The sequence below is a fragment of the Dermacentor albipictus genome, chromosome 1, assembly GCF_038994185.2.
Source record: "Dermacentor albipictus isolate Rhodes 1998 colony chromosome 1, USDA_Dalb.pri_finalv2, whole genome shotgun sequence".
NCBI classification, from domain to species: Eukaryota; Metazoa; Arthropoda; class Arachnida; order Ixodida; family Ixodidae; genus Dermacentor; species Dermacentor albipictus.
The window spans coordinates 88,275,163-88,297,666 of NC_091821.1; the positions used below are offsets into that span (position 1 = coordinate 88,275,163).

At 46.3% G+C, this 22,504-nt stretch overlaps 1 protein-coding gene across 4 annotated transcripts in view; it reads left to right on the forward strand.

Moving 5' to 3' along the window:
• The window catches only part of LOC139048715 (uncharacterized), a 293,534-nt gene that overhangs the window by 110,988 nt on the left and 160,042 nt on the right, over window positions 1–22,504 (forward strand). For 2 of the 4 annotated variants that reach the window (XR_011507863.1, XM_070523211.1), the window contains exon 2: window positions 10,604–10,654. The exons of the other annotated variants lie outside the window; for them this stretch is intronic. The gene's annotated coding sequence lies outside the window, so the exon portion shown is untranslated. The remainder of the gene's footprint in view (window positions 1–10,603; window positions 10,655–22,504) is intronic. 4 annotated transcript variants of the gene reach the window in all.

The window sequence follows — 22,504 nt, forward strand, 5'->3', positions numbered from 1 at the left end:
GGACGTTGATGAAGTGAAGAACTGCTTCTCATCGAGAACGAGGAATAAGGGTTTATTTACAGAAATTAAATCAGTCTAACATGACTGCTTGAAAAAAAGAGTGTCAGTCCAACATGACTGCACGAGAGAAGTGTATCAGTCTAACATGACTGCTCAAGAGAAGTGTGTCCAGCATTCGCACAACAACAGTTTTTATACACTCGGTCCGCCGGCCATACGAGGCGGCGACTGTTCGTTTACTCATCGCCAACCTGCCGCCCCTCCGCAGAACAGTTTACGTACACAAAGGCACACACATTCCGATGCCCGACGATGGCGTTGGAGGGGTGTCGTTCCGGGAAGTATCGGTGCCAATCGTGGGTAGCTAGTTGTCTGGCGTCTGGCCGAGGCATGGGAAGCACCAAAATACGGCTTTCCCGCGGCAGCTTGTTCATGCGCATCAGATCAGGTCCGCGCTGGAGAACTCCGGAACCATTGTTCGCACACCGAACTCGTTCCGTCGCAATGTCGATGGGGCTGGTGGAAGGAGGCGGTTTTCAGCGCAAAGGCCGCTTCTTCGAACGCCTCCTAGCTGCAGCGACGGTGCGTGGGGAATGCGCGTCTTGTCCCCCAGTCGTAACTGGGTGGCAATCTTGCCTTGCAGCTCGCCATTCTTAACAGCGACCGGTCTCTCGCCATGCAATTCTGCCCCGTTAATGTAGAAACGCGCAGTCCGGACTATGGACGGCTATTTTGGGAACGAAACGGGTAAATACAGGCATTTTTGTCTCGTTATTATGGGCACGGGATCAGATTGCCTGCACGACGCGCCGTATCGGGTACATTCTAGAACTGGCGCGACGGTCAGTGATAACGCTAGAACATTCGATGGTAAGTCTTTAAAAGACCAGTAGGCATTCGACTGCACTAGTGCCTCCCACATGGCTTCTGTGTGTCGTTGCCAGCACACAAGATCGGCGTTATGCTATGTTCACACTACGGTCGTAACGCGCGTAACAGCTCTTTTGGCGTATCGAACGTAACGGCTGTAAAAAACGTTACGGCAGTTAAGCCGGCACCTTTGTTCACATTTACTGCTGCTTAAATTACGGCTTTTACAACAGGCCAATCAAATTTGGAGCTGCAGAATCGACGTCACCAGCGGTCCAATATGGCTCCTGCCAACATGCCAGCGCTGGCCGAGATCGAGGAAATTCACGCTCAAAACAAACTTATAGTCATGTATTCAATCGCCCAAAGACAACGAAGGCGTCGCAGAAGGGTTTGGGTGCGGCAAGTATTTCTCGACAGGGCCGTGGACGGCTATTTTCACAACCTTTTCGCCAAGCTCCGAGTTGGCGACGCTGCGATGTTTCATAACATCATGCGCATGTCGCCCCAGCAGTTCCGCTTCCTTGAAAACCTAATGAGACCACTCATCGAAGTTCGGAGCACGCATCTGCGGCCATCGATTTCCTCGGCGGATAAACCAGATGAACTGAAAACAGTCTCGCAAGGCGCACTGCAAAAATTTTCACGAACACAGCCAATCGTGCGCACGGAATGGCGGAATGGCACTTCCCGCGCCCGGAGCTGTCTGCAGACGGGAGGACGGAAGTGTCGTCACCGGTTGTTGAAAGCCGAAAGCTTATCGGTCATTGGCTGTGTCGCAACGGTCGTAACATAACAGTCGTAAATGTTGCCGAGCCTTTAACACTCTCACCCACGATTTTTGCGAGAATTGCGCACGTTGGTACCTTTACGTTCGCAGTCTGAACTAGACGCATACGCTTGTTGCGCTTCCGCTTACGTATGTTACGAAAAATCGGCGCCTTACGAACGTAGTCTGAACATAGCATTACGGGCACGATCGCACTCGCGCTTATGTTTGCGTACGGCAGCCTCTTATGTTCGCGTACGGCAGTAACAAGGTTGTTGAAAGTGAGCACTTGTGGTGTCGTCTGCTCGCCTCGTGTCCCGTCTTCGTTTGGCGCTGTTAACAGCAGGATGGATAACGAACAAGCCCAAGCTGCTATTCTTGCCTCTTCTTCTGCCGTGCGCTGCTCCCGCGGCCTATCCATGGTGACGGCCAGGAATGCATTGCGTGACGCGCGTAATGCAATGCAAATACATAGATCTTGTCTGGACAGCGTGGCGTTCAACCATCTTTCTTTAAGAAAGGGGCTTTGGGTTTGTTTTTTTCCAGATCCTAAGACGAGTCTGTGTTCACGCGCACTTGCTGTCCCCAATAAGCAAGGAAGCTCAACTAAAGGGAAGCTGAAACGGTTTTCAATTTCCATGAATTGCTGGGATTGGGAAGAACAGACCTAATAATTTACGGTTCCGAATTTTTTTTCTTCGTTTTGTTAATATAAGGGGTGGAAATCGCTTTCTAAATCACCCCCGCGGACACGCCCCCATCGCTTCTCGGAGCGCCAGGTGAGGTGGTTGCCAGAGGAGAGAACCGGCGAGAGCGACGTCATTCGCGGGGACCGAGCTGCCGGACCGGCGTGCTGGCATGCCTCTTTCCGTCCTGCGCTTTACTGAACGACGCTACGAGAGATCTGCCGCCGCGCCGCCGCTCACGTTTGTTTTCTTTTGCGATTTTCGTAAACTGTTCTTTCCTTCTCTGCTGCGTGAGTGCCTACAGCCAAGGGCGCCCAACATGCCCTCGTTCTGTGCAGCATTCGGCTGCGCGAACACAGGCGGGCGAGACGATGTGATGTTTCACAGGTTCCCGAAGGACAAGAAGCTTTCAGCGCAGTGGGTCCGTGCGGTGAGGAGAGATAAGTTCGTGCCGACGAAATCAACTGTGCTGTGCTCGGACCATTTCCGTGATAGCCGGATAGCCTTACGACAAATGCGGAAACGCGTTGTTGCTAGCGTTGCCATACTCCATTTCATCCAACGCTATCAGGTATCATATCAGGTACAACGCTGTGGATTCTTGAGATACTTCTTGCAGTGGCTGCGTTCGCACTTAGAAAAAGTTCAGTGTTTCTTGACCCGATTTCTGATAAAATTTTCTATATATAAGCTCAGTTCTGAATGAAAAAAAAAGAATTTACCCATAGAAACAATCCGTGTACTTATACGGCTGCTAACACGTTCTTTTAAATCAATTTTCTTTTCGGCATTTTTTAATTGCAGCCCGTCGCGGCAGCTTCACGTGCATGCTCGCGCCAGCAAACGCCGCTTGCACGCAGCGAAGCATAGACGGAAACGCGCGCAGCAATAAATTTTGGTGACCGGACTTCGTGCGTAGCTTCCACAGCGTTGCACATCAGGTATGAAATGGAGTATAGGCTTGCCTAGTGACATTCGACGTACGGTTGCAGTTATCGTGTTTACCACATGGCGGTGCTAAAACTGCCTAATATCTTTATGTCAACACTAGCATGGAGCACGCATGCCGATTCTTGATCGAGCCACAATCGCAAAGTCGTCGAAGCATAGTATGAATATTGCACATATAATACATCTGGCCATCTCTGGATGTGTATGATAAGCAACTTCCATGACTGTACCTCGCGGCACTGCATGTGCGCGCTTTGAAACGCGGCACTTATGTTCGCGATCGTGTATCAACACTCAAAAAACCACGGGACTTAAGACAAGCAGCGGCAAGGTGCTTGACATCGCGGAATTGCACCCGTGTTTACAATCTAATGAGAAGTTAGTGCTTCGGCATTCTTCCAGCAGCAAGTTCTCAGTGACACTTTAGCGCATTTTTGCTCCCATCATTGGAACGTGCAGCTACATGAAAAAAAAAACTTACGTACCAGCTAAGATTTCCAACGCGCGAGAAGCTGCACACATCGCTCTCGCTGTTGGCACACTCAACATCGTCGTTGCCGCCGTTGCCGCGATCGTTTTCCGTATCGGCTGTCGGTTCGAACATGTACGGCGAAAATACAAGCTGTCCGAGACAGCGAGAACGTTCGATAATGCTTACAACTCAGCTATGAAGCCAGAACAGAACAGCGTGCTACGCCGGCTACGCTCTGAAACGGCGGCGCCGACCGGCGACTGCCGCGAATGATGTCACAGCGGCCGCGACCAATCACGGGCAACAGCGGCGTTCGCGCGATGCCCTGAGGCGTTGGTGCGTGTTTTCTTGAAAAAAAACAGCCGCTTGCGTTTGTTTCCGCCCTTTTGAACCAGATATTCGTGTTCAGGGGACACAAAACTGTAGAAAGCCGCAGAGAACTCATTTTTTTTCGAAAAGTGTTTCAGCATCCCTTTAATCGCGACAGGGGTAGTGTCATGCCTAGCAGACGCAACTTGCGCTTCCGGTGAACTTCGTGCACTGGTGCTACTCTTTCTGAGCTCGTCGCTTAGAGCCGTTATTAGGCACTGATCGGCCGGCCAGTCGGTGCTGGCGCGGTACTGCGAATGCAAACTGTAGGGTTCTACGCATATGTGTAAGTTGGCTTTCCTGCAATGCGTTTTCGGCGCTCATGGAGGAATCAGTGAGACATGGAAAGCTGCGCTTTAAAAACCTTGGCAATGATCTGGTGAAGTCGACGCTGCACGCAATTTTGAAATAATCAGGACAATGGATGAGTGTGCCAACACCAAGCTCGAGTTGCTGCCGGCAGTATCGCCCGAAGTTTGAACTGGAGGAGGCCCTCAATGTGATTCGCGGAAATGCGTTTCAGAGGCGCTGCCATGAGCGACGAGATGCTGAAAGAAAAAGCGAAAGAGTTCGGTGCAATGATGGGTGAGTGAGTTGGAATCTATCTTTTTAAACACCTAAAATAAGTGTTCTCTCTTCAGTGACTTTATTTTAATGCAACCTTTACGTCTTTATGGATGCATTCATGACCTGAACTACTCAATGGACTGGCTCAGCAGGTTTAGGACAAGGCACGGAATTTCAAGGCACCGTGGGTACAGCCGCCGTTGCAAGTGCTCGGAAACATCTCGCGGAATTTTTTGCTCAGAATTCTCCAGATGCTATTTACAACTTGGATGAGACTGGCTTACAAGATTGGCTTGGACACGGCTATCGCGTACCTTTAACAGAAAGAACACGGAGAACGCGCACTTCAAGCAGCCAATGTGTTGCGCTTCTCTGGACACTACAGTAGGACCGAAGGCATCAGTGCAAACCCACATCTCCTCGTTTTTTTTTTTGCTAAATACACCGTGTCTTTCTTTGGAACGGTTATTCCGTAATGTGTGTGTTTTTCACCTTGATTCTTTATTATGGGCATTATGGACGATTTTTCTGGGGAACGGAGGCGTCCATATTAACGAGACATTACTGTATACACCCTGTACGTGGGCATTCATGTCACCTAACAGGATAATTTCGGCGTAGTTCTCGAAACGCTCAGCATCATGCATTTAGGCATTCCACTAATTCTTTATTCTTTGCAATTTCTTGCCGTCCATTAATTTCTCTTTTTCCGCGGACGCGCTGAGGCGAGCGCCATCTCGTGTTGCTGCATAGGAACCCAGTGGCGCGCGCAGCGCACATGCTCCTCTATGATAGGCTGGCCTGTTCGGCAAGGGAACAGCCGGGCCGCAGTGCCCACGGTCATGAAACCCGGCGAGGTTGGCAAGGAAAAGCTTCGCTTTTGGAAAGACTTTATCTTGAGTCAACCTTTTCTCCAACCGTTGCTTTTGTGGTGGTCGCTGAAATGAAATCCGCGTTGTGTCTGTATCTCACGCGCCCGACTTCGCCGTATAGTTTGCCTGGCTGCTGTGGCTGGCTTAATGAGCATCAATTGCTATATATATGAATTAATAATAATAATAATAATAATAATAATAATAATAATAATAATAATAATAATAATAATACAAAAGCGGGCTTTCCGTAGCGAAACGAGCGCTTGAAAGAGCGTGAAATAGGTGTACCGATGCTCTCGAGACGAATTGAAAGGCTTGAGGGACTTGAATGTATGGATTTGCGCGAGATATTTTGGGTGTTCTCCCGGTTTGTCGCTGTCCGTCTCGCGTGTCGGTCAGTCGCTTCTTTTGTGGGGCAAAGCAAAATGCTTCGCTGCATCCAGCGATGAGCCCGAGACCGCCTCAAGGGCGCGACGTCATTTACTCATACACGCGGGATCCAGACAGCTTACAAAAAAATATATATATAATAAAGTTTATTACTTCGTAAGTGACTTCCGCTGCAACCGCAAATCGCCGGCAGTTAAAGGCAGGAAAATAATTTTTATGCGAAGCAGAAAGCCAGGCTCGCGTGCTCTTGCTCTTCCAAGAAGTCGCTATGGCTTCAATGAACCTGACCAGAGGAAAAGGCGAAGAAGAGGATTGAGGGAAAACGTTTCATTTCCCTAACTCAATTACTGTGAAGAGCAGTTATGAGCCCTACTGACTCGGTACGTTTAGAGGCTCCCGCCAAGGGATGTTAATGAAAACGAGTTTTAAACTCTATAGATGACAGATGGAAGGCGTGGTTGTGTTATATATATATATATATATATAATGTTATAAGCTAGCTATGCTTAATTTTGTATGTGTGGACGAAACTAGAGGTGCGATCTTGTACGCGTTCCAAAATAGAACGGAAGCGGTTCGTTCTTTACGTCACGAAATAGGCGGTATGTTCCGATCCGTTCGTCCGATAGCAGACGACACGGAATGATTGATAGCAGATATCACGCCGCAATTGACGTCATGGCGTTCGGCACGGTTCAAATTGACGAATCGTATTTGGCTTGGTGGAACGAACCACCTCCGTTCTATTTTGGAACGCGTACAAGATCGCACCCTTAATGTCGGCATGTTGGGATTCGCTTTTTGTTTTATTAATATGCTTCACGCTTACACAGAAACTGTATAAACTGAGCTCTGTGTGTTTGCAATCGCACTTTTGACGAAGGCTGGAACCCGACCGAAGCGTCGAAATTAAATGTTTGTTTTCGTTTTTTGCGTGCGCTGGCACTTCTTTCAATTTATTGGACACCGCATCCCAAGAACTGCGGTGCCTCGATTGGTAAGACCGTAGCACGCGTAATGCAAACACGTTGGTTCCTGTCCCGCCTGCGGTCAGTTCGTGTTTTTCATCCACTTTCATTTCAATTTACGATCAGTTCGTTAATTAACAACTACAAATAATTTCCCCTATCCTGCTGTTCGTGTCACTGTTTCTTGGCTATTTATGATTTTAGTATATAGATACAGGGTGTTCCAAGTATCATGCACCAAGATTTAAAGATATGCAAATGCCACGTAGCTGGAGAGAAGCAAGGTTACGTTGTTTGCCGTTGCTTGGAGATACTCAAAATATTTTTTGCGTTCCGCCTAATCACAACATTATTCTTAATGAATTAAAGAACTTCTTAAATATTGTAATAGCTTTCTCAAATATAGCTCACATATAGCTCAAATAAATAAAGCTCAAATGTAGCTTTCTGTTGCTGAATACGTGCTACATCAAAGTGTTCTTCCGAGCCTCAAAGAAGCCCGCGAATACACGCAACGTGCCTCGAACGGCCAGTCCCGCAGCAAATATATATACAGGGTGTCTTTTTTTTTTAGCTGCACTAAATTTTTAAATTAGATAAATATAAATTATGGTGACGTTATGTATATTTTTCGAGTGTTCGGATAGGCAGCCTCTTGATACAGAGAAATTGCAGCACGTGAGTGCGTAATTAGCGAAGTTACGGTAATTAACTTTCTAATTATCAACAATGGGTGACTACAGCAAATCAGTAAGTACTTTGGGGTCCGCCCTCGACACTACCTATCCCAACGATCAAATTTTGAATAACGGATTTCATGTGGGAGCTACGCGAACGATTTGTTGCTTTTGGCAGGCTCCTTGAGACGAACTGGCCAAAAAAAGAGCGTCTGTGTCGTCGATGTCACCGCCCTCCCGCCTCTCGTCACGTCTCCGAGGTCACCGCCGATTCGGCCCCACGAACAGCTTGCGTTATCTCCTCGCTGTCTGCGGCTGTTGGCCTAGCGCTTTTACTTCGTCATTCCGTTGGGCGCCACGTGTCCACTTCCACCGGCGAAATGCAGTTTCAGGGACCCAAGGGAATGACGAAGTAAATTTGGCGCCCCGCCGGCACTGAAGCGCTGTAGGCCAACGCCGCAGACAGCAAGGAGATAACGCAAGCTGTTCGTGGGGCCGGATCGGTGGTGACCTCGGAGACGGGAGGGCGGCGACATCGACGACACAGACGCTCTTTTTTCGGCCAGTTTCTGTTTCAAGGAGCCTGCCAAGGGGAACTATTTTTGTTCGCGTAGCTCCCACATGAAACCGGCTATTCAAAATTTGATCGTTGTGATAGGTAGTGTCGAGGGCGGGCCCCAAAGTACTCATTTGCTGTAGTCACCTATTGTCGATAATTAGAAAGTTAATTACCGTAACTTCGCTATTTGCGCACGCAAGTGCGGCAATTTCTCTGTATCTAGAGGCTGCCTATCCGAACACTGGAATGGTGAACCTAACGTTGCCGTAATTTATACTTTCCTAATTTAAAAAAGTTTGGTGCAGTTAAAAAAAAACACCCTGTATATAACAATGAAAATACAAGAGGTTCGACCGACGAAAATTCGTCTGGTCAGGTAGCATATCTTTAAGAAGAACGCTAAGGCTTCTGGTCACTGATACACTCTAAAACAATTGACGTTTCTTAAACGTCAGTTTACTTTTACTTTGTCAGGGGCCAGCAGCCTTTGTGTTATTTAGGCTTCGGACACGGCTACGAACTCTCGGCTTCACGTTTTTTCTCTCTCTCTCTTTATTTTACTAACGTACGTAACGATTTGTTTGGTTGTCCGGCCTTCGTCAGACTGGCTTTTCCAGTAGTGGAGCTCGAGGCGAATACCCTTTGATCACCGCCAAGGTTATCCTTCATGGTTTATTTTATTTCGTCCCAGTTCTCGTCGCTTGCAGGCAATGTTCTGGTCAATACTCACGAGTTCACGGAGAAGGCGACACTCTTCCAGCAGTGGTGATATGCGCTAGCCAATTCAGAACGCATGCGAAACCTTCACTATGCTCAATGCGGCACTTTGCTCGTTGCGGCGTCTGGGTGACGGATGCATTAGGTCACAAGGTAGATTGCAAAGTACATGCATGCGGTCTGGATGTAGCCAAGAGCCCGCGCATATATTCCAGAACGCAGTGCTTATGTCGGCCTAGGAATGCTCACCATTCATCGTTCACCTTCGCTGCCCTCTTATGCGTGACCAAGTCGCAGAGCGAGCTGTGCATCGCAGACGGCAACTATTCGTATAAGAGATGGCATTCAAAATACGGTGACCTGCGTTTGACTTTTCGACGAAACATGTTTTGTGCTTGCATGCAAATGTTGAATGCGTACGCTTTGGAAACGCTTGAATTGCAACGCAAGACAGCGTTCCCCCGAGACAGAGCTGATCCTGTGTCCTTCCGTTTTGTGCGCCCGTCGTCTTCCGCGCTGATTGAAAAAATACAACGCAAGGCACGCCGTGGAGAAAGAAGCGAAAGCTCGCACAGACTAGTCTTGTTGTTGATCTTGTTTCCGAAGAATTCTCGAGAATGCAGCCACGTTCATGGCCGAAAGTTACTCAGTGCCGTACAACCCTCAAGGGCGATGAAAGATGAACAAACTGACATTCTCAAAGCTTTTTCAGCGGATGCATAAGGAGCACAGACTATACCAGAAGAAAGCGGGTTAACCGAGGCGCCCGATTTTTATTAGTCATATCATAAGAAGCCAACAAAGAATGACACCAAGGACAACATAGGGGAAATTACTTGTGCTTAATAAATGAAATTAAGAAACGATCAATTATTGGAAATGAAAGTGGATGAAGAAACAACTTGGCGCAGGTGGGGAACGATTTCACAACCTTCGCCTTTCGCGTGCGAAGCTCTACCAATTGAGCTACCGTGGCCCCGTTTCCCCATCCACTTTCTTGGATATTTATGTTTCCCAGTAGAACCCTGGGAGTGTTAGCCAGTACCACTCAGAGACCTTGGCGGCGGATGTGGAACATCCTTTCTGCCGCAGTCGTCACGAGAACGTGATCTTTTTGGGTGAAGGCAACCGGTCAATAAACCCACGCATGCTACCTAAAGGCATCAATGTTGCCGGATTCGAGAGCCTCGTTATCTAATAAACGAGAAGAAACGGGGTTAACCGAGGGGCCCTATTTTTATTAGTCATGTCATAAGCACCCAACAAAGAATGACACCAAGGACAACATAGGGGAAATTACTTGTGCTTAATAAATGAAATTAAGAAAGGCTGAATTAATGGAAACAAAAGTGGATGAAAAAACTTGCCGCAGGTGGGGAACGATCCCACAACCTTCACATTTCGCGTGAGATGCTCTACCAAATGAGGTTGTGGGATCGTTCCCCACCTGCGGAAAGTTGCCTTTTCATGCACTTCCATTTCCATTAATTCATCGTAATTTTCCCTGTGTTGTTCTTGGTGTAATTGTTTGTTGGCTTCTTATGACAGGCTTATCCCTCCCCCCTCCCTTCAGTGAGATATAACGTTGAGTAAAGTTCTCGAGTCCCGTCACAGTTATAGATCTTTCAAACAGTTGATCACGCTGATGCCACCACTACGCATGCAGAGTTGTTATTTAGACGGACAACCCGTGTTTCGGTAATCGAGATCTTTCTTTCTCTCTTTCGTTCCAGACGGGGTCGGTCCGAGCACGGACGCCGCCCTGTGCGCTGTGTGCGCGAGAGGTGAGTAGTAGCGCAATTACGGCGCCCGCGTCGAGTTAGCAATCGAAGTGCCGTCCCGCGTGCCAGCCGCCGCATCACGCGCGCCACGCCATGACGGGGGGACGGGAGGGGGGGACGGAATCGGGCTCCGTTCTGGCGATGCGCGCCGTGGCGGCGGCGGCAATGTTCTCCCTCGCCGACCTCGAGTTACGGCCGTAATTAAATTCCGCCGTGTCGGACGACCTCTACGTGGGCCGCGGGGCGCTGAAACTCCGGCCCGCTGGCGGTTCTCCCCCGCCTTCTTGTTCTTGTTGGACGCTCAGTGACGTAGCTGATGGTGTGTCGGGGGGGGGGGGGGGGGTCTCGCTGTTCTCAGAGACTGTTTTGTTCACCGTGAGCATGTGCGCTTTAGAATTAAGTGCCCGGATCGAGTTTCTTTTTCTTTTTTTTAAGACGAGCCCCTGGAAACCCGCGCATCCGCCCCGCCTTTTTCTTTGAGAACACGATCGAGCTTCGCGCAAAGTGGGCATTCAGGCAAGCGAGAGAAGCCCGTCTGGAAAACCAAAAAGGGTCGCGGCGAGTGCGGCTATTCTCGGATTGGGCGCTGGCTGCTCAGTGCTGGTAAAGAGTGCTGGGTGCGCGTGCGGCAGCAATAACGGGCGTCGCGGCGAAGGCTGGCAAATATACTTTGGAAACAGCGCAACAGGAGAGCAAACACCATCGCCTATTATTAGTATTATTATTGTTATGATTATTTGTGTGGTGCATTATTTGCGCCCGCGCATGTCGCGAACTGTGCGAAACACTCCTCGTATATTCGTCAACGGTCCGTAAGAAATTTGGCGCAAGTCCGTGTTCGTGGTCGACATATTTTTAACAAAGGAGTCCGGCAAATGAAAACTGTTCCTATGCGAACTAAACGTATTGCGACGCGCTGAGGCAGACCCATGATTTGGTTACACCGTGCGTTTCATTCAGACAGAAAGTACGGGAATAATAAAGCGCTTTCATCGGAAAAGTGTGTTAACGAAAACACAACCTTCTTACCGCCAATTCAGTAATATCTGCCTATTAGTCACTTGTTTCGTCAGCTAGCGAGCGAGACTTATTGTTCGGCTTCTTGCGGCACGTCCTTTTTAGCTCAAGTGACAGCAATATCGCACAAAGTGACAGTAATATCGCCTTTGAATATAATCGTGCGTAGCAGATGGGTTGTGTAGGGTGTTCATCTTCTGTTGATTGCAATGCAGAGACGTTCGGTAGCCTCGCCTATAAGGGCTTTTCTGAGCGTCATGCTTCCCTATATTCAGATTAATTCGAGTAGTAAACACTGCAGCAAGCTGGTTTCTCTCTAGCTTCCCGTTACCGTTATTCGTTTTGCAATTATAGTGTATACGGGACAAAATGTAACAGCAGGGTTTTCCGTGGCCATAAAAAAAAAAAGCTTTTAATTCTCAATGTATGTACGAAATGCTAGTGCGCAGCATGATCCCGTTCTCTTAATGAGAAAAATGCTCCTATTTAGTTTGTGTCTAACATTTAGAAGGATATAGTCGGCTCGGCGGCAATATATTTTCTCCATTTCCAAGTCGCTGTCAAAGCACTTACTTCTCTCCCAGCTCCCTAATGCGCCCTAAAGCTCCCTAATTCTCTAATGCACGTCATCATGCTAAAACTATCGAACTAATTTATCTGGGAATTTCGCTTGTGCTGCACTCATTTATAGGCTCAAAGTTGTAACATGGCTTGCTTTCAGCGATCATACGCGAGTGCATTGGGAGTACGTCTGGTATGATCGCTGAAATCGATTATACCAGACGTACTCGCAATATTTGGAATAACCGACGGGGCCCGCCGTTGCGATCCCGATAGTGAAAACGGCGTGCTCCGCCTTTTTCAGCCGTGGGTCCGTGGATGAGCTGCAAACGCTTTTAAAGCAATAGCTTTCTTTAGATCTTGCCCACACATCGCACTTTGTATGTATGTATGTATGTATGTATGTATGTATGTATGTATGTATGTATGTATGTATGTATGTATGTATGTATGTATGTATGTATGTATGTATGTATGTATGTATGTATGTATGTATGTATGTATGTATGTATGTATGTATGTATGTAAGTTGGTTATATTCTGCACATTTCTCAATCAGGTTATCGAGAAATGTGCGGTATATAACCAACACTTACATATAGCTTTCATTGATTACGAGAAAGCGTTTGATTCAGTCGAAACCTCAGCAGTCATGGAGGCATTACGGAATCAGGGTGTAGACAAGCCGTATGTAAAAATACTGAAAGATATCTATAGCGTCTCCACAGCCACCGTAGTCCACCATAAAGAAAGCAACAAAACCCCAATAAAGAAAGTCGTCAGGCAGGGAGATACGACCTCTCCAATGCTATTTACAGCGTGTTTACAGGAGATATTCTTAGACCTGGATTGAGAAGAATTTGGGATAAGAGTTAATGGAGAATACCTTAGTAACTTGCGATTCGCTGATGCTATTGCCTTGCTTAGTAACTCAGGGGACCAATTGCAATGCATGCTCACTGACCTGGAGAGGCAATGTAGAAGGGTGGGTCTAACAATTAATCTGCAGAAAACTAAAGTAATGTTTAACAGTGTCGGAAGAGAACAGCAGTTTACGATAGGTAGCGAGGCACTGGAAGTGGCAAGAGAATACATCTACTTGATTCAGGTAGTGACCGCGGATCCGGATCATGAGACTGAAATAATCAGAAGAATAAGAATGGGCTGGGGTGCGTTTGGCAGGCATTCTCAGATCATGAACAGCAGGTTGCCATTATCCCTCAAGAGAAAAGTGTATAACAGCTGTGTCTTACCAGTACTCACCTACGGGGCAGAAACCTGGAGGTTTACGAAAAGGGTTCTACTTAAATTGAGGACGACGCAACTAGCTACGGAAAGAAGAATGATGGGTGTAACGTGAAGGGATAAGGAAAGAGCAGATTGGGTGAGGGAACAAACGCGAGTTGATTACATCTTAGTTGAAATCAAGAAAAAGAAATGGACATGGGCAGGACATGTAACGAGGAGGGAAGATAACCGATGGCCATTAAGGGTTACGGACTGGATTCCAATTAGCAGGGGGCGACAGAAAGTTAGTTGGGCGGATGAGATTAAGAAGTTTGCGTGGACAACATGACCACAATTAGCACATGACCGGCGTAGTTGAAGTATGGGAGAGACCTTTGCTCTGGAGTGGGCGTAACCAGGCTGCTGCTGCTGCTGCTGCTGATTATTATTATTATTATTATTATTATTATTATTATTATTATTATTATTATTATTATTATTATTATTATTATGTCACACATACGGATTAACTTGTGTTAATTAAAATAAAGTTAACGTCGTAATTCTGTCATGTAAGCTGGATTACTTGAACATGCAGACATAGCATGCAATAGAAATCGCTCAGTGATGTTGACTAATCAAGAAAAATTTCACTACCTAACTTGCAATGTATCACGTGAAAGTGTGTGTCCCAATAGTGTAATTGGAGCCGAGCTGCAATGAAGTTATATACATTCTGCATAACTCATAGCCTTAGCACTAGTAATTTGGTAATTAAAAGGCATATATATATATATATATATATATATATATATATATATATATATATATATATATATATATATATATATATATATATATATATATATATACAGAGAGAGAGAGAGAGACAGAGAGGTCATTCTATCTCGAGGGTTCTAAGTCTTTTTTCGACCATCTCCGATTCAGATGAAATACATCATACTACTTTACCTCAATGTGGAAACTAATTATACCAGAGAATTCTTCATGGTCAAACTTTTTCTTTTTCTTTTTGTGATGCCGTGAGGGCGCTTCGAAGTGTAACTATGTCGGGGAGAAAAATAATTATACAAAATATTGCTGTGGCTTATTACCGCTACATCTCTTTATTTTATTCGGCAGGCGGCGCTCTTTCGTGACTATTGTAGTTTATTCATTTTTCTTCTAATTTACACTATCTTAGTCATGAGAGAAAATCAACAATTGCCGCATATTGAACATTTCTTCGAGAAAAAATTAATTGTTTCACGAGGAATATATTCACAACATGTGCTTGGTATGTGTTGTGTGTATACTGGATGATAAAATTACACTGAGAAGAAATAAAGCCTAAGCTTTCTGTTGCAGTGAAATGGAAAAACGAAAAAAAAATGTCCGAATGGAAAAAAAATGTTCTGTCTGTATTTGTGACTCCATCTTTACGATGTAGCAGTCCAAGTAAAAGTATGACCTAATAAACGTTGTATAGTATGCGTTGGTGCCGATTTATTTAGAAAGCTTTAAAAGAATAAGTTTTGTTTTAAGCGAGAGAAAAAAGAATTGAATTACACAATCAAAAGGTTCCGCGGGGCATCTTTGTTTCGCCTTCACTGCACAACACAGTCGGTATTTTAGTCCGGTTCGTTTCATCTGTTGCTTTTTTTTTTTCGTTTCTTTCCGAAGACAACGTCTCTCTCGTGACTTCATATTGATTCGGGTTTCGTGGGGTCTGGGTTTATGGCCACTTTCGTTTTGTAAATTGCTCGTCTAGAGGTATTCTAATGTATGTAGGACAATGAAACAGGCGTCAAAATGTAGCTTGTTTCAACGCTGTGGCTGTTCTAAGAAGGCACATGATCCCAACGAATGCGAGAAATATCCGGAACGTGTGAAGGGCCAAGACAATAAGCTCCTACAGTACTATGCAGCCCCGCACGCAAGCTCTCGTGCTTACGTGGGTAGACTAATATGCTACATTCACTTTGAGAAATTAAACTCTATGACCAGTGTTAACTGATAGAAGCACAGGCCTTTTCGGTATATTTATTTAACAAAGAGACAGAATGGGCCCCGACTGACGTTCACTTCTTTAAGTTACCTTTCAAATCCTCTCGTCTTTGTGCGCCTTTTCATATTCCCGCTCTCTGTTGTTGGTAATTATATTTTCTTGTGTGCGAAGTTCAACAAGCTTTAATTGGAGAATGAGTTGGTGGTAATCTAATCATGGTGGAAATATCTGGAAGTACAGATGCGCAACTACCCTTCATCGTGTGTAAATTTTAAGAGCCAGTTATTCAGAGCCTGACGTCTAAGAGCCAATGATTAGAGATAGTACAGGATGTATATGTTGGAGCGCTGGGAAATTCAGCATAATTGAGCACTGCGCTGCCGAGCGAAAAAAAAAAAAAAGAACGTTAGCACCGCCGCTACAGAACTCAAAGTACTGGGATATCCACTGTGTGGCTGCCGTATCCACGGGATTGCCTCTGCTCAGTAGGTTTCCGCCAAAACCGAGCAGCAATTCGCGAATTTCGCTTTTTCTTCTTCGCTTAGTGTCGTTTAAACTCTCTCTCTCTCTCTCTCTCTCTGCAGATGTGTGCAAACTTGGGCATGTTTTCCTGCGCGAACCTCGCCAAAAGCCCGTTCCACAGCGTGTTGTTTCTGGCAATTTCCTTGAAGAAAATAAGAAACAGAAAGCGCTTTTAAACTAGAACGTGAACGTGCGCCTAAACAGACTCGATTTCGGCGCTTCAGTTTGGAAAAGAGTTCCCAACGGCGAACGGCGTCGCCTACGTATACCTGTGCTGCTCGTCGTGCTGGGCCTCTTGTTTCTTGCGCATTATGTTTTATAAATGGCAGAGAGCCGGAAAAGGCATATTCCGACTGCCGACGTCACCGCACGTGCAGCAGGCGTTTACGCCACTCGAGGTCACCGGACTCCAGGCGCGAAAACCTGCAGCAGCCTGGAGAGCATAAAATAGCTGAATATTTTACTTCTTTAGAGTGCGCCCCACTCCGGGAATTTCGCCGTTTTCCCGCTTGCGCCTAAATGATTCATGCAGCCACTCTAAACGAAGTCAAATAAGCGCGGTCCTGCAAAAGAAAACGTGCTTGTGTGTAAGGGGGTCGGGGGGGGGGGGCGGGGCGACGCCGCACTTATACGAGGGATTGATATTTTACTTGCCTGGGTAAAGTCGAGGCGCCGTTCATTGTCTGGCGCAGTTGTGAGGAATTGTAACGCAACAGAAAGGTTTGCTCGATGTACAAACACACAGTACTAACAGTATACTGATGTGACATTATTTCTCGAAATGCAGCATTAACGTACTGCACTAAGAAAATGTTCACGGCTTAGTTCCAAACTCCGCAAAAATGCTTGCGAATTCAAACATCCTAGCGAGTTTGAAGCCATAAGCGTGTCGTGAATTTTACATGGCGCAGGCGTCCGTGCCAAAGTGCAGGGCCGAGATCTGCGGAAGTAATCTTGCTGGGGCAAATGCAGGAAAGGACACGTGGAAGAAGAAAGAAGGAAATGGTGGAGGGCGCGCCACTTCCTTTGGGAATCTGCTTACGAGCTTTCCACCTATACAACATATGTCTTACGAGGAAGCATGGCTGCCGAGTGGAGCGAGCCGACTCCTTTTCTGTACTTCCGTCCATCAGGAAATATCATCCGTGTTAGCCTTCCAAGCATCGCTTCATTCGGCAGGAGTGGAGCGCTTGTAGATAAAATGGGCGAGCGAGCTTAGTAAAGGCGACGTAACGGCAGCGAAGCACGCACAGTCAACACTTACTTCCTTTGTAGAACAACACAGGCTGCCGCTTATTTTTTGTTTTCGTAAAGCGAACGTAGCATGAATACGTAAGTATAGAAACACCATATCGTGGAGGACCGATTCTCTCTGCCACTTAGGGGATGTATAAATAATCTCCGAGTCTTTCGTGTGCTAGTGCAACTGGCGGCATTAACGGTTTGTTTAAAGAACGAATCTGCTTCCTGATAGCGGCGTCACGCCGGTTGACACTTGGGTCGTATTGCAATGCCCTTGAGATGGCCTTTTCTTAAGACTACGTTTGTGCACATCACCGCTATTACACAGCGTGTAGTTGCTGGGACGAGTAATTCACGATCGTTAAAGTCATTTTGTTAAAACTGTAAAGAAAAGTTCAGCCTATTCTTAACCTTCCCTCCATTTTGACACTCACGCACGCAAAACACGCGCGAAAGGCGCTATATTGTCACATTATTGTGAAGGCTTTCCACAGAGGAACTTTAGAACGGTTTCAACATGGATGAAACGAGACAGTTACATATCACATGGATAAAAAGCGATTTCTTTTTCTCTGTCACTTTCGGATGGTGTAGTGGCGGCTGTCGATTACAGAACTTTATAAAAAAAATATTGTAAAAGTGCTCGTAAGAAGCCCCTGTGTAATTCTCGGGAAAAAAATTTTCCAACGCTTATATTACGGTTCAGGCAGCCGGATATGAGATTAAAATTTGTGAAATTTTTCATCACACCTGTGTAATCACACGGCATCTGGTGATAGCTCGCAGTTTTTCATTTCTACTTTTTATGCGAAGAGCGGCACTGACCTACTCCAGCGTCTTCACCTTTCCTCCGGTTTCATACGTTGTGGTTTCATAATTTATTTTTTTAGCAACGAAGTTTTCGTCAACCGCAATAGAACCATTGTCAATCTTAACAGTGCCATACGTGTAGGAAAATTAATTTCTGCACGCATTTGATCTCCCACAGTTTCACAGTTTCACCACTGCTTCAGCCGTGGCGGAAGAAACTATGATCGTGGCAGGGACATGATCATAGTTTCACTTGTTACTCGTGCACGAGCTGCTCGGGGTACCTGACTGTCTCGTGTAAATGGCGCAACACGTATCAAAAGCATGTGAATTGACTTTGCTTATAATGGGCATGCGAAACTACCATCATTTGCTGTTTTTTGTTCTTGATTGTTTTACTTTCGTAAGGTCACATTAAAGCTTTCGGAGGCTCTGAAAATAAAAAAGAAGGAACTTTCTCCGCATTCTTTCGACTTTCGTTTCTCGCACCGCCTATTGTTGAAAACCCCAAAACGCGCAATAAAACACGTCGGCGTTGCGCGTCGTGTTGTGTCCTCCTGCATGTTAAGAAATTTTTTTTCTAAATAATATTAAAAACGCAGATGTTTGTCGTCAGAACTTTGGGGAAGAATGCCAAAAGGCAAGTGCTAGTGAGAGAATTCAAGACACGCCTTCCGCATTTCCTGGCTTCATATCCTGGCGCATTTTCTGACGCCATGGTGAAATTCCCCGCTGCTCCCATTTATTCGAACACACAAATGTTGATAATCTGATGGCGCCGCTCTTTTTCTACTCAATGTTTATCATCTTCAATTGCAACACCTGTTTATAAAGCAATTAAATGCAATACACAGGCTAACCGTTATGATTTGTTGGGAAAATTCTATCCGCCACTCGGAGTGACCCAGCTGAAGAGTCAAAGCCACACGAGCTGCCGAAAACTTTTTAATGCTTCCAAATAAAGATATAAAGGAAGAACACTGGCGGTGCGTAATGTAAGAGTGTACTCAAAATTGTATGGGATAAGTGTTTGCAATCAGGCTTCATTTACCCTAAGTAATCAAACGACATTCGCTGCAACTTTTGTAGTTACCCCTTCGTCGTTGCAGCGTGGTATTTCAGTCATGCTTGAGGCCAGATGACACATGCTATATTAACCATTCAATCCGCTATGTCCACCTGTTCTTGCGCCTTGTAACAGTGATGTTTTTTTCACTTTATTGCGATAGCCATTATATGGACACTTCAGGCGCATTTTTGCCATCGCCGTGCTGTTTCGTATAAAGTGCAATGGTGATAACGTTATTGTCATGCGCCGTATGCTGTATGTACAAATGAAAGTCTGCGAGGGTAAGCCAACGATAGCGGCTCAATCTCGTGCGCGCAAGGGAAGAAATCGGGATGAAGCGCGCTGTCTTTCCTCGCGCGCATCATACCGGGAGAAAAAGAGGAGGAGGGGGGGGGGGGGTGTTCTTCGGCAGCAACTGGCCGCGCGCAGTCACGCGGCCTTTATCTTGAATGCGATCTGCTTTGGGGGCATAGTTTGGGTAATCAACTTAGCATGTGCTCTGTTCTCACGGCTCAGTTTGCGTTGAAGCGATAGATAGCACGATGGTCACTTAGCTCGCTGCTGCTGCCAGCTTGCTCACACAAGCGTTTCGACAGCGAGTGTCCGCGGTCATCGAGTGTGATGTGTTCATGTTTGCCTGTGCGCGCTGACACCATGCTTCTTAATTTAGTTAGTAAGCGAGCGTTTACAAGTTTATACGCCTTATACAATCCTTACTTCGTATGGCTTTCTAATAATTTGCTATCGCAACTGATGCCTCGCCTTTCGCGAGAAACTGCGATTTATTTTCTTATATTCTACCTGCCAAAGCGCCGATCTGATTATGAGGCACGCCGTAGTGGGAGGCTCTGGATTAATTTGAACGCTATGGGGTGTTTAACATGCACACAGAGCATGGTACCTGGGCGTTTTTGCATTTCGCCCCCTTCGAAATACGTCCGCCGTAGCCGGGATTGGATCCCGCACCTCGTGTTTAGCAGCGCAACGCCATAGCCACTAATCCGCCACAGTGGTCACAATGTAGTTGCATTATTACCCTCCCGTGAATACGTCCCACTCCAAGCAGTCACAATAATGCATCAATCCTGCCTGTTAACATGACTTACGGTCTCTTCTTGATGTTCTTTCTTTTAATGCGATAGCATTATACGTGGACCTCACACACTCTGTAGGTATCTGCCTGATGAAAATCGTTGGCCCAACCCGAAAGCAGTGCAGTCTCGCGAGGAAGAATGCGAGTAACTGGAACGTGACGCACGCGCCAAACGTTTCAAAGAGGGACTTTGGTACAAGAGAAGCACGCGTGCGATCGTGAACCAATGGTTAGAGCATTCGGCTGTTGTGCTAAAAAAGAGAGGTTCGATCCCACCACCGGTCACTCATTTCCTTATAACATTATAGGCAGATTTCATCCTATTTGGAGGTATCTAACAGAGAACTCGAGGTGTGTTGGAGCGTATGCAAGCACGTCACAGTGTGCGCGATATCGCACACCTTAACTATAACTTCGCATTCATTAAAATATCTACGTGCTTTATTTTTTCTGGCTGCGTTACATAAGAAATGAAGCTTGTTCAGGTCGCCGTAAAATGTAAAAAAAAAAACAGCCTTGTTTTCTTTGCTGAAGATGGGCCAGCGAGGGTTCAAAGTCAGTCAGAAAAAATTGGTGTGGCTACACTTGGATTTTGTGGCTGTTACACGAAAAGTGGTATTTTTTTAGATTCTAATCTTTCAACTAAACAACGTTCCCGTTTCTGAAAAGTTGTGAGCGGCGTGAAAGTTGCGGTTTGATCACGAAAGATTACACAAGCATTGAAATTCACCATCTCAACGAGGCTCTTACCAGCCTTCATCGTAAATTTTGGTTATGGACTGGACTTAGTGAAGTGCCGTCCAGGAAGTGCTCTACGACCACAATCTTTAAATCAATTTAGTAGCAGCCGATATTTAAGGAAACAAAATATTGCGAGACCATGGTGCGAGGATGGGAGGTTTTCTTCTCGCTGCAGCAGAAGCGCACTCGCAAAGACATTCTCCTGCCTTCTCTCATATCGGAACCTAGGGGCCCACGTGACGTTTACATCACGACACGCGCTTCCATTATCTTTTTTTTTTCCCCCGTATTGTCTTGCCGCAAAGTGAATTTTCAAAGGCGGTTTCGCGTGCTCTCTGTTTTATGGAGGTCTCCCGGTAATTCGCGTTGCTGCTGGCTATTCGTGAATAGCCTGCAGGTGGCTACGCGTGTTGCATCATCTTAGCTGGGGTTTACATACTTTTGAACATCCATCCATCCATCCATCCATCCATCCATCCATCCTTCTCCAATTTGCTGGACGTTTACTTCGCCGCAGTACAAGCATGCTGATTGCGGTGCACCCTTTACAGTGAGCAGATACTAAAACGCTGAGTGAGAAAGACTGCTGTCAAATGCAGTGTTTACACAGTGGAAACATCGCACGCTAATGCAATAGTATAGCTTTCCAACACTTGATGTGGCTTTGGTAGCACACAAATGCGTCACAGTGTGCTTACAGAAACATTGCTCGCAGCGGCTATTAAGCGTGGGTGGACTGCGAGGTTATTGGACCTCGCTGGGAGAGGCCTTTGTCCTGTAGTGGGCGAAAACGACAGCGATGACGCCGACGACGAGAATAAGGATGATGATGATTCTGCGAGGCCGTCTGATCGCGGAAGTGCGCTCACGTCACCACATTGACCGCGGGCTTCCGGTGCCGCGTACCTAAGCGACATGTTAGTAATGGAAGATCATCACATGAATTATACCCTTTCCAAAATCTCCTACGATCACATGAGAACATATACAAAACATGTGTGGCATATGCGTCATATGATATTTTGTTTATAGGATATATATACGTGAACGCCTGTCTGGCGTGACGAAGCATATGAACTGCTTGGCTTTTTAACCAGCGCCTCTGTTCCCAAGACTCTTCCTTAAGGATTGTCCGCTATTGGTCATGGCCTCAGTAATCGGCTCGCTGTCACGCTGACTGATACCACGAGTCGCCAGTGCTCGAGCGGTGGCGAATGAAGGGAAACTCTACGTAAGATGAGTAATGCGAACACGGGCCAAGCTAATAAAGTCTGTCAACCATAAATAACGATTTAGAACGTTCTGTCCTCTCTTCGATGAGTGATTCCCGGTATTGTCGGTTGATTCGAGTTATTTTATCAGTATTCAATAAAATAAATTATAGGTGGTGTTGCGTACTCCAGAATAGCGTACCGTACTGCTTCCGAGTTGTAGCGACGCCTGTTTATCGAAGCTCGGCCGGCGTTACAATTGGGTAGCATGGCGTTGTCGGCATGCTGCAGGCATCCGGTAGACCATAGCGACCAGGCAAGGACGAGACGATTTCTAGTGCGAAACTTGCAC